At 45.6% G+C, this 15,740-nt stretch overlaps 1 protein-coding gene across 1 annotated transcript in view; it reads left to right on the forward strand.

Moving 5' to 3' along the window:
* The first annotated feature begins 4,579 nt into the window (after positions 1-4,579).
* The window catches only part of Dab1 (DAB adaptor protein 1), a 1,137,674-nt gene continuing 1,126,513 nt past the window's right edge, over positions 4,580-15,740 (forward strand). The window contains exon 1 of the mRNA XM_042271518.2: positions 4,580-4,839. The gene's annotated coding sequence lies outside the window, so the exon portion shown is untranslated. The remainder of the gene's footprint in view (positions 4,840-15,740) is intronic.

The following is a 15,740-nucleotide window of genomic DNA, read 5'->3' on the forward strand; positions in this document are numbered from 1 at the left end:
AACTTTAAAACTCCTTGAGATAGACAGATACTATCTCTTCTTTGAGATGATGCAAGTCTAGAAGTCTCTGTAGCCATGACCCATCCTCTCTTTACAGGAATGCAGCTTTCTGCAATGGAGAGAATATCGGGAAGGCCAGAAATAGATAAACACAGAGGAGAGAGCAGAGGAGAGGGGGAGGGGGAGGGCAGAGGGAAGGGCATGAGAAGAAAGAGAAAGGAAGAAAGCGAGAGAGGGGGAGGAAAAAGGAAGGGGTGGAGATGGGAGGGGAGAGAGAGAGAGAGAGAGAGAGAGAGAGAGAGAGAGAGAGAGAGAGAGAGAGAGAGAGAGAGAGAGAATGACATCATCAGAATTGGTGGACATCCAAGATGGCTTCACCCTGAACTCCTGCCAAGTGACTGGAGCCCATAAATTCCCTTTGCCTTGAGCTGGAGATCTGACCTCTTTCAGTAGGTGGGCTGGGTAGGAGCATCTCTGGAGTAAGAATTAAGTGCATTTCTGCAGACAGTGAGAGAGAAAAGCAAAAAGGCTTCTGAGCAAGAATGCTGTCTATGTCTGTAATTACGGTGGCTTTTCCTGATTCCCATCTCCATTGTCTCTGTGCTAATAAACATTTAGTAGGGGACTGAATGTGGATCTAACCACATTTCCCTGTGTCGATCTGAAGTGTGTTTCGGGGTGGTCCTGTCTCCTCTGGAGTCTGTGAGTCCTCCCAGGGGCCTTGTTAATCCCATGTTTTCTCTCTAGCCACTAGTCATAACATTCACGTTTTTATCTTTGTAGTTTTTTTCTGGCTTCATGAGTCATCTCATCTGCATGATCACCCTTGGTTCCCAGGGCACCTGAGGTGACGCCGGGGTTAGGATGGTCATATGGCCAGATGGAGGTTCAGAAGGGTCTTGGCCTTTGGGCAGGATCTGAGTGATAGTCTTGCAGCAGGGTGGGGACAGAAGATGGAAAGCACACTGATGTTGGAGATAGATAGCCCCACATTGAGTGCTCTCACTTTCACTTTCTGTCTGTCTCCTTTCAATCACCCTAACTCTCAATTTCCCAGTTTGTCAAATGGAGGACTGGAGATATGTTCCTTCCTGCTTTTTTTTTTGTGAATATTTAGGTAGTGACAGAAAATAATGGACTCTGTATATTGTCAGATGATGTCCCCGGTCTGGAACTGATTTTGGTTGAATGTTGGGCAGAAGCCTGCTGTGTCCAGCTCATACTTATTCTAGACATATCTAGTGCATTGGTTCTTGAAGTCAGCAAGAACATGGATATCAAGAAATTGACAAATACAGAAGCCAGGCATTTGATTTTTCCCTGGAGAGTCAATTGTTGCTAACCATCACACCCAGGATGGCAGGGGGGGGGGATAGAAGGAAAGACACAGCAAAGGCTAGTAATGTTTAAGGTGCCCTGTATATTGACATTCTTACAGCATCATCTCTAGTTTCCAGACCTGGGAGCAGATGCTGGCTATTTTATAGATGGGGTTATTAAAACTTAGAGGGGATTTAATTTGTCAAGGACACAGAGTCTGTGTAAGAGCAGAGATATGATGTCCCTTATTCCTGTAGAGTATCCCAGATAATCCAAAGATGCATCCAGGCATCCCTTAGCATCAGGGGTTTTTGTTTTGCTTCATTTTGTGGCATTAGAAATGGGACCTAGGACCTTACACATGTCGTACACACACACTCTACTATTGAGATACATTCTCATCCATCCTTTCAGCCTTTAAGAAAAAACTGAAGTAGAGTCTCACTGTGTACAGGGAGAGTCTTTGAATTTATCAGCCACTTGCCTCAGTCTCTTGTGTAGTTGAGATTGCAGCTCCAAGTCCCTACAGCCAGGAGGATCAGTCCTTCTGATTTTCAACACTGCTATGGTAAGGTATAAGCCAGTTTCTAAGACCCTGTGGCCTTTACAATCTCTTTTGAATTTCAACAGTTCAAGTTTGAGGCTTGAAGAAAGTTGAAGAGAAGTGTAAGGCATTAAGCTGGGTACAAGGGAAGGAATGGGCCATTTTAGAAATCCTAAGTTCTGGACCTCGATTGTATAAACTCCTCTGGGTTCCAGAAGCCAGACAACACCGTTAGGGTCATGGACATCAAAAGCATACAGACCTCAGAGGAAGGGAATCGGGTCCCAGCCCTGCTACTTCTCCTGACTGGCGTGTGCTCCTTTATCTGTCACAGGTCACAGTATCTAATTATGTGTGTTTTACCTCCTGGAGTTTTGGTGGTATGGTACAGAGGATCCTGCGGCTTTTGGAAGCTGCTGTGGCCACACATGTGAGGGACTGATCATGTTTCTCAGCTAAGATAACCTTTTCCGTTGCTAAGAGAGAACAGCTTACCTGTTTTCCTCTTCTGACACCTCTGGCTTTAAGAACCGCCCCCCACTCCCAGCCCCTTTTCTTTTCTATTTTTGTAGCTTAAGAGCTTCATATGATGTTGTCCTGTATGCTTCAAGCTAGATGAGTGTTGCAGACAGGAAAACATCAAAAGGATCTAAACAAAATGAAAATCTGTTTTCTGCTTGAGAAGATGGCAGATGGGTCCAGGGACCAGCATTGTGAACGCAAGCATTCCCACACATCTGAGAGAGGCATCTGGAACAGGACAATTCTGGGAGAGGTTGTCTCTAGATGAGGATAGAGGACCTGTGAGATGCTCAGGAGGCTCCTGGGGACCCAAAAGAAGGAGATGGTAAAGATGGAATTAACAGTCATTTAGTCCCTTGGGTGCACCTTCCTTGTATCATTTCACCATCACAATAAGTTTATGAGAATATTTTATTACATCTTCTGGTTGAGGGAAAAGATATTCAGAGAGTGGGTTGGGATGACTCATGTTCAGGCTCCCTGAATGTCTCACCAGTGGTCCTTTCTCCCAGTTGTTTGTTGGATGGAGGAAAGTTGTGGTTATGGATGCCAGGGGATGGAGAAAAACTTTTATCCAACACTGCAGGAGCCTCTTAGAGGTTGCTCTTCCAAGGGCTTCTGTCCAAGCCCCCTCCAGTTCACATTCTGCATCGAAGCCAGAGTGAACTACAAATAAATCCCACAGGAAGCACCGCAACACTCACATCCCCAATCCCAGGGTAGACTCTAACTACATACTGACCTCCGTGGAGGTCAGCCTCCCTATCAGGTGGAACTTCCCACTTCGTATTATGCCACTAGGTCATTACTCTTGCTGTGTCTAGCTGCAGGTGTACCCTCCTTCACCTTAGATTTATTCAGTTCATTCCTGCACCAGGGCATTTGCATCTGCTGTTTCCTCCACCCTGGAGATGAGGTCCTGATCCCACAGGACTTGAGTTCATTGTTACAATTGAAACAGGTCCCTGCCCCAGTGTTCCAGTTTCTGTTGTTATTGTGATAAAACACTGACCGAAAATAACTTGGGGGTGTTATTTCATCTTATAGGTCACAGTCTGTCATGAAGTCCGAGCAGTACCTGGAGGTGGGAGTGGAGGCATCGACTTACTGGCTTGCTGTCCATGGCTTGCTCGGCTTTCTTCTGATAAAACCCAAGACCACCTGCCCAAATGTAGCACCACTCACAGAAGACTGGGTGCTCTCACATTAACCATCAATCAAGAATATGCCCCACAGACTTGTCTGCAGGCCAGTATGATGGAGGCATCTCCTCAGGTAAGGGTCTTTCTTCCCAGGTGAGTCAAGTTTGTGTCAAGTTGACAAAACCTAAGTAGCAGTGGTCATTTCATATTGCAGGCCATCACCTCTTTTAATTTGGGTGATTATTACTACTAAACAATTTCTTCCTGATTTACCTATTTTCTGTGTCTTCACAGAAATCCAAAGCAAGCTCTACTGTACTCTATAAAAGAGAAGTTGGCATAAAACAGAGGTAAGCTCATGGCAAATATTTTTTGAGTGAATTGTTGACTTTTTTTTTTTTTTTTTGAGGAAGGACCGGCTTTCATTGGAAGAAGGAAGAAAAAGCTTTGTTCGGGGAGCTCCACTCTGCTTATTTTATTCACACTGCAACCTTACAGGAAAACTTATCTGATTCCCATTTTATAGATAAAGCAACAGGGACTCAATCATTTGGCAATTTGCTAAGGTCTCACGACTGCAAGTGGACCCCGTGGCTGCCTGTCCCAGTGCCTACAAGCCTGTTCCCGGGCGTGCAGCAACCTTGTGCAATCAGGAGGGTGCGTCTGCAGCAGTAAGATTCTGGGCGAAGACACTCCTTCGGAAGACTCAAACAGGCAGTTGGGAATGAGTTTCCATAGCATAAATCACTGTTGCTTGTCCTAAAGCCCAGACCTTCTGGGGAGCAGACACAGACCGCCTAAGCAGAGAGCTGTGGAGAGACCAGTGATGGTTATAGGAGGTGCTGTTGTTGTCTGGGAGGGAGTCTGCTAGTGGCGAGTGGGTACTGAGGTCCTGTTCCCCTAACAGAGTCCACACTGTGGCCAGGTCCAGACAAAACACTGTTTCTGGCGCCCGCTCCTGCGTTAGGGGGCGAAATGCTGAAGGGCTCTCCTATTCGGGGGAATTCGGTAGTGATGTATAAGGTATGAAAGATGTAGCCTGCAGAGAGCCGGCACTATCTCTACTGCTGCTGCTGCTGCTGCTGCTGCCACCGCTGCCGCCGCCGCCGCCACTACTGCTGCCAGCAGAGCTGCTGGGAGTGAGCCTCCCTTCCCTCAGATACCCAGCTCCGTGGCATCTCCCGGTCCTTGGCCCCGCACGGACCTCCCCGCCCCAGGGAACAAAAGCAGAGTCCGGTCGCCCTGTTCTGCAGTCAGAGGATGAAGAGTCGAGAGGGCTGAGCGGAGAGTGTGGTCCTCGGCGGCTAGTAGGTAGGAGAAGGTGTTGCGCCCAGCGGCCGCGGCGTGGGAGGCTGGAGTGGGCGCGCCAGGGGAAGGGTGGCTGCAGGCGTCCAGCCGTCGGGTGGGTGCCGTAGGGACCCTGCAGGGTGGTGGTCTGCAGCGCCGCGGCCGCGATGCCCACTGCGGGCCGGGAGGCGCGTTCCCGCAGCCACGAGGGAGCCCCTGCGTGGGGACTGGAGGCGGAGGAAAACTCTGATGCCCAAAGCCGAGCGGCGGTGGCTGCGGAAGGGCTGCGCATAGCACTTGGACTTGGTGGTGCGTTCCGCCGCGCAAAGCGGCCCAGGCGGCGGCCGCAGTGTGCGCAAAGTTTTTGGGTAGCTCGCAAAGGCGCAGACGAGGGCCGCGCAGAGAGGTGCAAGTTGTGGACAGAAAGCCAAGGCGACCCTCAGGACCCCCAGGGGGATTTGCCTGAGAAGGGAACAAGTGGATTCTGCTCCCCTCCAGCACAGAGGAGACAGGGTTGACGCGCAATCATTTAACCCTTCGGTCCCCGGGGAAAACAACTTCATTCCTGTTGCAGCCTGCCGGACTCAGGCAGCTTAGAGGCTCCTGGCTTGGTTCTCCAGTGGTCGTGCGCATTTCCCTGCTCCTGTCCTGGTGTTCTCTTTTCATTTCTGGCCACTTCGGTTTAGCTGGCCTGGGGTCTTTCCCTAGGTCTGTATATTTTACCCCGTGGACTATTGCATACATGTTTTCCCATCTCCTCGCTAGCCTGACTCTTGGATGCTGCTTTGAAAAATGAGATGATTAATCAATTAGGTTAGTGGCCAATTAGGCATAACCTTGTAGGAAAATAATTATGCCGGGCTCTCTGGGTTTCCACCGGTGATGAGGCGGGAATCGAGCCCAGGTGCAGGAGCTGTTCCCAAAAGATAGGACTGATTGGGGTGGGGGGGGGGAGGATTTGGAATTTAAGATGAAGATTCAAATGCGTGATGGTGACCGAGATGGTGGGGGGTTCGACGAAGTAGAGGTGTATGTGTGTTTCAGTTTTTGCTGAGGAAATTAACCCTTGACAGCACAGTCTGGGTGGACTTTGCAGGAAGCATGGTGTATCCAACCGCTTGGAGGAAAGGTGTGTCTCCTTGCATGCCTGACCGCTCCCTCCGACTCGCCACCACACACACATACAAACCTCCAAGGAGCTCTCTCTGTGAATCGCAGCTCCTCACAGTGGCGTTGCTACGCTTTGGGAGGCTGAGTTTAGGGGATTGCATCTTAGTTTCATGTAGGAAGAATCGTGTCGTTGCAGACGGAGCTCTCTGTACACTCCCTAGCAGAACACACATCTCCCCCGATTGTGCTAAATAAAGCCATTATTAAATGGGTGCAAAAGGGAGGCAATCTGTTTCCAGGGCTGGGAAGTTCTGTTGCATAGCAAGGCTCCTTTTTTTTTTTTTTCCCTTTTCGTTTTTGGAACCACTGGTGGGGTTTGGCACTGCAGTATTACAATACAGCCATATTAAAAAGGTCTTCAGAGCTTAGAGCTCTCCACCGCTGCAGCCTTCTTTTCTACACACTTCCCTATCACATCTTCTTTGCAGGGGTGCATGCAGTGGATTCCAAACGCACCGGGTGCCTTTTTAACTCCTTTTTATGTCAAGCTTAAGCTGCTTCTATCCGTTTAGACACCTGCATATAAGGTAGTAGAATCCTATTCCAAAGGCAAAAACCTGGAGGTGTTTCCTCGGGCAGACAAGATTTTTGCAACAGGTCCTGTGTTTGAGGTTCCAGTGATAGGGATCCCTTTGGCTTTGGTCGTAGGGCCCCATCTCCACCGGAGATCTGATCAGGTTGGACACAGTGGTCTCTGCAATGCCAGCAGCGCTGACAGGAGCTGGTTCCGAATTTTATGGCTTCCCTCCACCCCTTGCTATAATTGGTGGGAGGAATGGCTGGGCAGTACAATGTGAGGGGTAGGGACGGCTCCTTCCCAGTGCAGAGGGAGGGGTCTGGCTGGGGCTACTTAGCACCCCCCTGGAAGAGTACCCAGTGATACTGGCATCCAGGGGCTACTTAGCACCCCCTGGAAGAGTACCCAGTGATACTGGCATCCAGGGGGCAACTGTGGGCCATAGGCTACTCTTATGTTTTTCAAAAATGAGTGGCCACCCTTCAGTGCTTGCCATTTGCTAAGATCCGCCCCCCCTCCCCCCGCCAGAAGCTGGACTCAGCCAGTTGCTTTGCAGTGACTATATTGGTTGTAGATTCTGGTGCTAGCCAAGACCTTGCTCTTTTTTCTAAAATAGACTATTTTTTTTTCTTTTATAGTGGGAAGAGATATGGGAGAAGAATGATGAGTGAGGAAAAGAATGACAAAAAGGGGTGGTGGTGGAATGGGATTGGTGAGAAATGAAGAGACAGAAAAAGCTCAAGATTTCAAATACAGCCAGAGAGTGGGGAAGAGAAAAGCAAGATGGGATGCAGAGAAGATTTAGGGCACAGGGACTGAAAAGATTAACATTAGCACCAAAGGAAAGAAGAGTACTCATGTGAAGCAAGTCTTGTCCTGTCATCTGGCTTGGCAAAATAAGAAGTGAGAGAAGACCTTAAGCTGTACAAGAGTTGTTCCAGAGAGGCTTGCTGCTTGAAACACACCGTGGATACTCTCAGACAGTTATGAAACAAGTGTTGAATCACTGAAAGCCTGTGACTCCGTCTCTCATCCTCTCATCCTTGCCTGGGGTTTCCCATTGGTACAGTGGGAGCCGGGATTGCTGTGTTTGCAGGGTAGTGTGGCTGTGCCCAGTGGAGAGCTTGTTTTTGACTGAATCAAGTGAGGCTGAGCATCTAATGATTTGAAGGAGGTGTCCCTTTGTTTGGAGATCTTTCTTCCGTGGAATGGACAACTCTTTTAAAAAACGTATGATTTATTTAACCTCGGGGAAGTAAAGTGAAAGATAGTGAGGTAATGGGACAATAAGTCAGTCATTTCTCTTCTCCAGCCCCTAATCCCCATGCAGGCATCATTTGGGCCTCCCAGCTCATCTTCTGTCCTCTGGAACAGGCCCATCTGCAGCCGATATGATCTTTCTAAAAGATGCCTTTGATCACATTTCTTCCCAGATCAAAACCATAAAGGGCACCCTACTGCCTAGAGCATATTATTCAAATTCCTGACCACAGACATCAAGGGCTTTCACTGGCTGGCCTTCTTCCCGCCTCCCAACGTTTCACACATGTATTTCAATGCATACACCCTCACGACTTGCACCCGGTACCGCACACCTTCGTACCAGTGCACACAGAATCACACACAACCATACATATACATGTGTATAGTAATGCTCATATAAGCACACATCCTGGCATACATCCCAACATACATACACAGTCACACATGCTGTCACACACATATGCACATACTGCCTTCATCCCACATATGCACACCCAAGGTATACTTGCAGCACCACACACTTTTGTCTATATACATAATCTTGCTCACAAATATACGCAGAGTATATTATTCATATATGTAATGTATGCTTATAAATATATAAGCACACACACACACACAAAAGCACAGTGTCACAAACCTCCACATATATACACAAAATCTAATTATACCCGTACCCCAAATCTCATGTACACAGCACCATACCCCCATTTACTCCTCCTAGCCATACCAACACAGACTTGTATGCATACACAAGTACACATGGGCACAGTTGTATTGCATCCCTTACATACTGCTGCATGTCACACTTGTGTACCTGTCCACATATGCATTCGTATCCTACCTGCACTCCACCTGTACTGTACCTGGTACCTTTGCGGCTTTACCCATTGGAAACCAGAGTGGTGTTCTTCAGTCTAGTGAGCTGAACCCATCCCTCCAGATCCATCACACAAAGACCCTTTTCTTGTGTGAGGCTTCTGTTCCCTCTGTTCTTGTCACATGTGTCTTTTGAAGTGGGTGCCAGGAGTTTCCAGGGTCTATATCTTCCAACAGACTGCATTCCTTCCAAGCAAGGGACAGTTCGTTTTCCTCATTCATCCCAGGGCACACCACAACAATTAGCACAGACATATGATTTTAGCTTAAAGATCACTTCATTTAGGAGCTTCTAAAGGATGGCCAGTGCCCTTGACATTATCCCATTGTTCCTTATTTTCTCTGCTCTCTCTCCCTTCCCCTCTCCTTCTCCCTGCCCCCTGCCCCATAAAGACCATTTCTCTGTTTCCTTCTTGCTATTCTAGAACTCATTACATAGCCTAAGCTGGCCTTAAACTAACAGCATTCCTCCTACTTCTGCCTCCTGAGTGTTGGGTTTGTGGGTATGAGCCCTCACACCCAGTTCTTATTTTCTCTTACTCTAATTTTTTTTTATTTACAAAGTTATAATTTTTCAAAAATTCAAATGATACTCTACCATTTAAGACACATGTAACAATCCCTCCCTTGACCGTTTAAATGACCTACCTCTATGTTGAACACACATTACTAAACATTTATGTGGCTCCTTGAACTTTATGCCATAGTTTCCTAACTAGATTATATCTGGGGACCATGGAGTACAGGCAGGCATACACATGCTCCTTCAGGCAGAAGATGCATGTGTAGGTGGTGCCTAGCAACTGTGGGAGACATGAACACTACAAGCCACTGGGATAATTTTAAACAATGAGACAAAAATATGAATCGAGTTTATTTTAACAATTATATTAAACACCCCACTAAGTGTGCCATCACCCTATGTGATGGTATCACAATTCTTACTTTTTTTTTTTTTTTTTTTTTTTTTTTGGTTTTTCGAGACAGGGTTTCTCTGTGTAGATTTGCGCCTTTCCTGGAACTCACTTGGTAGCCCAGGCTGGCCTCGAACTCACAAAGATCCGCCTGCCTCTGCCTCCCGAGTGCTGGGATTAAAGGCGTGCGCCACCACCGCCCGGCTAACAATCCTTACTTTTATAGAAGAAGAGTGCTAAGCTTTAAGAGGTGACATCAATTGGCCAAGTCAGAAAGAGAAAGGACACTAGAGTCTGAGTTGCAGCTCAGATCTTCCTTTTATTGTCCCCATTCTTACTATTTTGCTCCCTGTAGATCTGAGGGCATCAGACACAAGCACTATAGTTTCATGCACCCGTTACCTGCTCAGAGCATGCATGAAAGTTTATGGAGTCTCCTAGCCCATGCCTTCAGTTACCTTTCCAGTGAGCTGGTGTAGTGGTTTGTATGAGAATTGCCCCCATAGGCTCATATATTGAATACTTGGTCTCTACTTGGTGGAGCTGTTTGGGAAGGATTAGGAGGTGTGGCCTTGTTGGAGGAGTTATGTCACTGGGGATGGGCATGAGGTTTCAAAAGGCCAATGCCATACCCAGCTAGCTCTCTTTCTCTGGCTCATGCTTATAGAACAGGATGTAAGCTCTTCAGCACCATGTCTGCTTGCCTGCCTGCTGCCATGCTCCTCCCGATGATGGTCATGGACTTGCCCTCTGAAACTATTTATTAGTTTCCTTGGCCATTGTATCTCTTCACAGCCATAGAAAAGTAACTAAGACAGGTGTCACTTTCTTTTTACAGAAAAAAAAGTATGTATGACAAGTAACATGCACTAGTTAAGCTCTTAGAGACAGGATGAGGCCTTAGCCCAGGTATTTGAGCTCATGGGTCACTGTGTATCCTTACATGTAAGAGCTGATCCTAGAAGTGAGTAGGTCCCTTCTGCTTTCAGTTGAGTGCAATGACTGAGTGTGCATGAAGGATGGCTATAGGGGTTCCTACTGGAAAGGGTGAAACTGTACTGGCACTCATGCCTGGAGACTGAAGCACCAGCGGGGTCAGCATGTTCTGTGACCATTTCATTAAGTGAGCCTTCTATCCTCTAGTCCTACTCAACTGCATTTTGAGGTATTGTTTTAATTAGAATCACATGGCTTAAGACTTTAGGGAACAGTTGTAGATGTGACTTCTGGTCCTATAGGATGGTTGAAAACTATGAATATGGATACTTTGTCAGTGAGGCAGTCGGTACTGGAGGCCATCAGAGCTTGAATTTGATATTTGTCTTCTGAGTAGGGTAATGCACTAGAATTCTGCTTACTGCCAGCTTCCTGTGAGTCAGACACTTGGTTGAATTTGCATCCTCCATTCTCTCATTCTATTCTTGTACTAATCCTGTGAACTTTATCCTTAGTTAAACAATGCCAACTTGGCAACAATGAAGTCTTTGCTGAGATTTTAACAAATAGAAAAGTAGCCAAGGATCAGAGACATTGAGCACCTTGCCTTGGATCATGGTGCATGAAGAGCCTGCACTGGACTCAAGCCCTTTGGACCCAGGACACTGTGCTCTTCCCACTGTGCCGAGTTGCTTCTGGATGGCTGCTCCTAACCACATGGCACATAGAGAGAGCACAGCCCTGCAGGTGCTCCATTAAGAGGAGAAGACATTTGTCATGTGCAAAGGTTCTGCTCTCTAGGTTTCAGATGTGTTAACCCGGTTCATTTTCATATTTCACATGGGAAGAACATAAGATGCCAAATGGTGGAGCTGGGATTTAAACACAAGTGGCTTGTGCTCCTCACTGTTCAGTTATATAAGATTCTGGGAGCTATGTGAAAACCTACAGTTTCTTAGCACTTGGAACTATCTTCAGCATCATTATTATCACCATAGTTACACCAGCACCAGCACCAGCACAACCAGCACCACCAGCACCACCAGCACCACCAGCACCACCAGCACCACCAGCACCACCACCACCACCATCACCACCACCACCACCACCACCACCCCATGGTTGTCACCACCACCACCACCACCACCACCACCACCACCACCACCACCACCACCATCATCACCATAAGCAGCAGCAACATCAGCAGCATTATTATTGATGGTTTCACAACAGCTGTCTCTACTGACATGTTCTATCTTTTGCTTATGGGTACTTCTCATGCTATTCCATTATATTCAAAACAGTCTCCTATTTTCCCATTAGGAAACTGAGTCTCTATGAGGTTCTAGAAGGCTGGGAGTCTCATCCCTACTAAGATGAGATTGGAATCCTGTAGGTCTGGTGTTAATGTCTGTTATCAGTTCCTTTCTCTGGGCTTTTCCCACTGGTCCCTGTTGCTGCTCCTTTTGTTTGTTTGTTCATTTGTTTTTTGAGACAGGTTTCTCTGTGCAACAGCTGTGGCTATCCTGGAACTCACTCTGTACACCAGGCTGGCCTCACAGAGATCTGCCTCCCGAGTGCTGGGATTAAAGGTGTGTGCCACCACCAACCGGCTGTTGGTACTCTTAACATCCAGCTAAGCATGGAAAGCCTGAATACTTTCTTGTATTTTTTTTTATCATCTCAATGCTCAGTGGGACCACAGTCTAAAAAGTTATAGTATTGCATTTGACTGACTGAGTTTTCCTCCTGTCTTTTCCTCCCATTGAGCTGTCAGCTACATGAAAAGCTGCCTGATGTTTTGTTTATCTCTTTCAATTCCTTAGAAATATAATAATAACATTACCTGCCATGTGTTCTAAGAGTGATGGGGATAGGTAAACTGGGTCCCTTGTGTTCTGAAGCCTGGGTTACAGAGTGAAAGACACTTTGTGTCAGAGGGAAGAGCATTTCTCAGGTTGGGATCAGCTGCTGAGGACCACAGTGTGTCACTTTTTAGGTTTGCACAAGGAAGTGGTATTGTTAATGATACTTGGGATCTTTCCTTATTGGTGACAGTGCAAGACTGCTATATTATTGAAAAGAGTCCCCATGACAATCCTCCAATAGCCACATTGCAGAGAACAGGTGACCTAGTGACATCAGATAGCCTTTTAATTCACCTGGCAAAGCTTGTGTGGTTCCTATCTCAGAGGGGGCAGAATTAATAAGTGTGAATACTAAATAAAGAATTCATCTGTATTCATCAGCTTTTAGTAAATAAAAGCATTTTTTTTCCTGAAATGAGCTCTGAGCCACAGGTCTTGAGACTTCTTGTTTAGTTAATATGCAGAATGCAGCAGCTCCATGTTTCAAAACGACCTTCTCCACCCGCCACCTCCACCCCAGCTTGAGTTGAGATCATTTGGTGATATTTTTCTCCAAGCAAATATTTACAGGCAAGTTGGAAACTGACAGGAAGGAGGGTTTAGAATGAAAATGTTACCAAACTGAGTATAACACATGGTGTCACCATGGACAGAGTCCTAAGCACTCAAAATATTTGTCCATTTGTGGAGCTGGCTAAAAGCCAAGCTGTTTTCATCTGTCAATGTTAAGTAAAGATCATTTGGTAAATGCATTATGGAGACCATGTCTATTGTAGCTGTTGGGTCTATCGCAGACACAGAGCTTCAGCTGTTTGCTTCGGTATTTTGAACTTTTTGCTGTCTCTAAACTGGAAAACCTCAGTAATCCCTGATTTCTTTCTTCCCCAACACCTTCACTTATGCCGTTTTTCCTGCCCGCAACACTTTTTCTCATACCTCCTCTACATGTTCTGGTCACTTACATCTGAAGTTAGCTTCCTTGGCCTGCAGGAGCTCTCCTGAATGAGGTACACCAATCATGTGGGTGGTTTTGTTTCTTTATCATTTTGTAACATGTAAATGATAGAATTCAGTTGTAAAAATGAAGTATAGAAAAATAAGATGCTAGTAAAAATCCGCTTGAATTACAGTACTTTGTGTTATCTCTCATTTTGTGATTCTTTTGTATTTATATGCTCGTATATGTGCATGCATACATACATAGCATCTGTTGGCATATTTAACTTTATATTATTTTATCTTGAATATCTTATTTTTAATATCTTTTTGATTGCTTATAAATTAACCTAAATTTTCTTCTATTATCATTTATACATATGTGTATTAAAACACAGACACAGACACACCACATACACACACACACACACACACACACACACACACACACACACACACACACAGGACAGACTTCTCAGGTCAGTTGGTATAGATACACCACTGTTTTCAATGACTGTATACTTTTTAATAGAATGAATATGTCACAGATTTTTCAGCCATTTCCCTGCTGACAGGAACTTAATTTTGTTCACAAATTTTTATAAATGATGCTGAAATTGCCAGCCTTGTACATTTACTGTTTCTATTGATGCTTTAACTTGTAGGAGTAGATTCCCCAAAGTAATTTCCATCGGTGGAAAGATAGGTCTTGCTTAAAGGTTAGTAGATGGCATCATGTTACTTTCCAAGGAAAGAGTTAACTCATGTTTTCCTTCACATGTACAAAGTAACCTTTCCCCCTCTTGCTGGCAGCAAGCTTGAGCATTCTTTTCCTTGAACCTCGCAGGTAAGGGGTGGTGTTGCATTGCTCCCCTGCTTTGTGTTTCCTAGGTGTTTGATAGGCGGGAGCATCTTTTCACATTCATTATGAGACTTGGATTCACTCATTCATCATCTTTGCCCAATGTTCCTTTAGGTGGTCTGTCTCATTTCATTAGAGCACCTTTTATACGGTGGATGGTGATTTTTCTTTCCGTTTGTCTATATCACGTATATCTTTCCCCACATAGAGGTGTGATCCAAGTTATAATGACTTCTTTGTTTGTGTCTAAACTACACTAGGCATTTTCTGACAGCAGCAATGACTAGTTCCACATTCAGGGTGTATAATTCATCTCTAGGTCATTACCTCTGGGCAAGGCCTGAAAAAGTGGAGATAGGAAACACAGGGCTATAAACCTTGACCATGCATGGGCTACCCAAATGTATTTCATCTAACAATGATGTCTGTGGAATAATTTATGCACATGTTGTCACATGGACTGAGATATTTCAAATAAGCAAAGTCTCAAGATGACTAATGTTCTGAAAATACTTATAAATGAATTACTTCCATGCTTTCCAAAATAGAATGATTCAGAAATATCATTGTGAACATCCGTTATTACGCTGAGCTTACACTTGTTATCCTTATAGCCTATTTCGAGGCATAAGACTGTTTGCCCCTGAATGAGTAACCCCAGACATCTGACCTCTTAGATTTGAAAATCACATTCTTGTGTGTGGATTGATTCCTCTCATATCTATGGTTTATATTTCTGCATCTTCCCCTTCACTATCAGATTTACTTTCATGTCTTGGCATGGTCAGCTGATCTAGTATTATGTTCAGTGCACTTGCATTTCTACCCATCTTTGCCATAGCTATGGATTAATCAGAAATTATACCCATTTGAAACACTGATAAGTGATGAGTTCAGAGCCACCAGGTTTGGCCTGAGTGCCACTCCCCTGTGTGAAGAGTGTCACTTTCCAGTAGAAACATAACTTTTGCCGTACCGTTAGTTTTTTCTTTGCAACTATATTCTGATAAAGTGAGACTCCTCCATATGGTGATATGCCATCTCCACTATTTAGCACATCAGTCCAATTGCTTGTAACCAAGGCCCTAAACAAAGTGTTTTAAAGGTGTCTTTATAATGATAGAAATGCATTTCTCAGTTTTGTACAGGTCTGAGCCCGCAGGGAGGCTATGATCCAGGAAGTCATATAGACTCCAGTTCCTTAACTAGATGCTTCCTCATCCCTAGGGTGCCATGCTATCTTCATGATCCATGATGTGATGTCACCATGTCCTCCTTCTGGCCAGATGGTGGAAAGGGAGAAGAGGGAGCAGAAGAGGAGCCTCCCATTTATTTTCAGGACTTGACTGGGAGTTGCACCTTCAATTTAGTCTTACATTCTCATTCCTAACAGAAGGGAGAGGAAGGATTATTGTTTTTATTTTGAGTGGATTTGTGCCAGAATGGAGCTTCCATTTTTGGAAGATGAGAAGGACGGGTATTGGTAGACACACCGAGCAATCCCTCTGACTCTTGTCATTCTGGTGTCCTCTCAGCTTGCTTGTAAGTTTGCCAGCACTTGTGTGCAAAGCAGACGTCGC

The sequence above is a fragment of the Peromyscus maniculatus genome, chromosome 2 (assembly GCF_049852395.1).
Source record: "Peromyscus maniculatus bairdii isolate BWxNUB_F1_BW_parent chromosome 2, HU_Pman_BW_mat_3.1, whole genome shotgun sequence".
Lineage (NCBI taxonomy): Eukaryota > Metazoa > Chordata > Mammalia > Rodentia > Cricetidae > Peromyscus > Peromyscus maniculatus.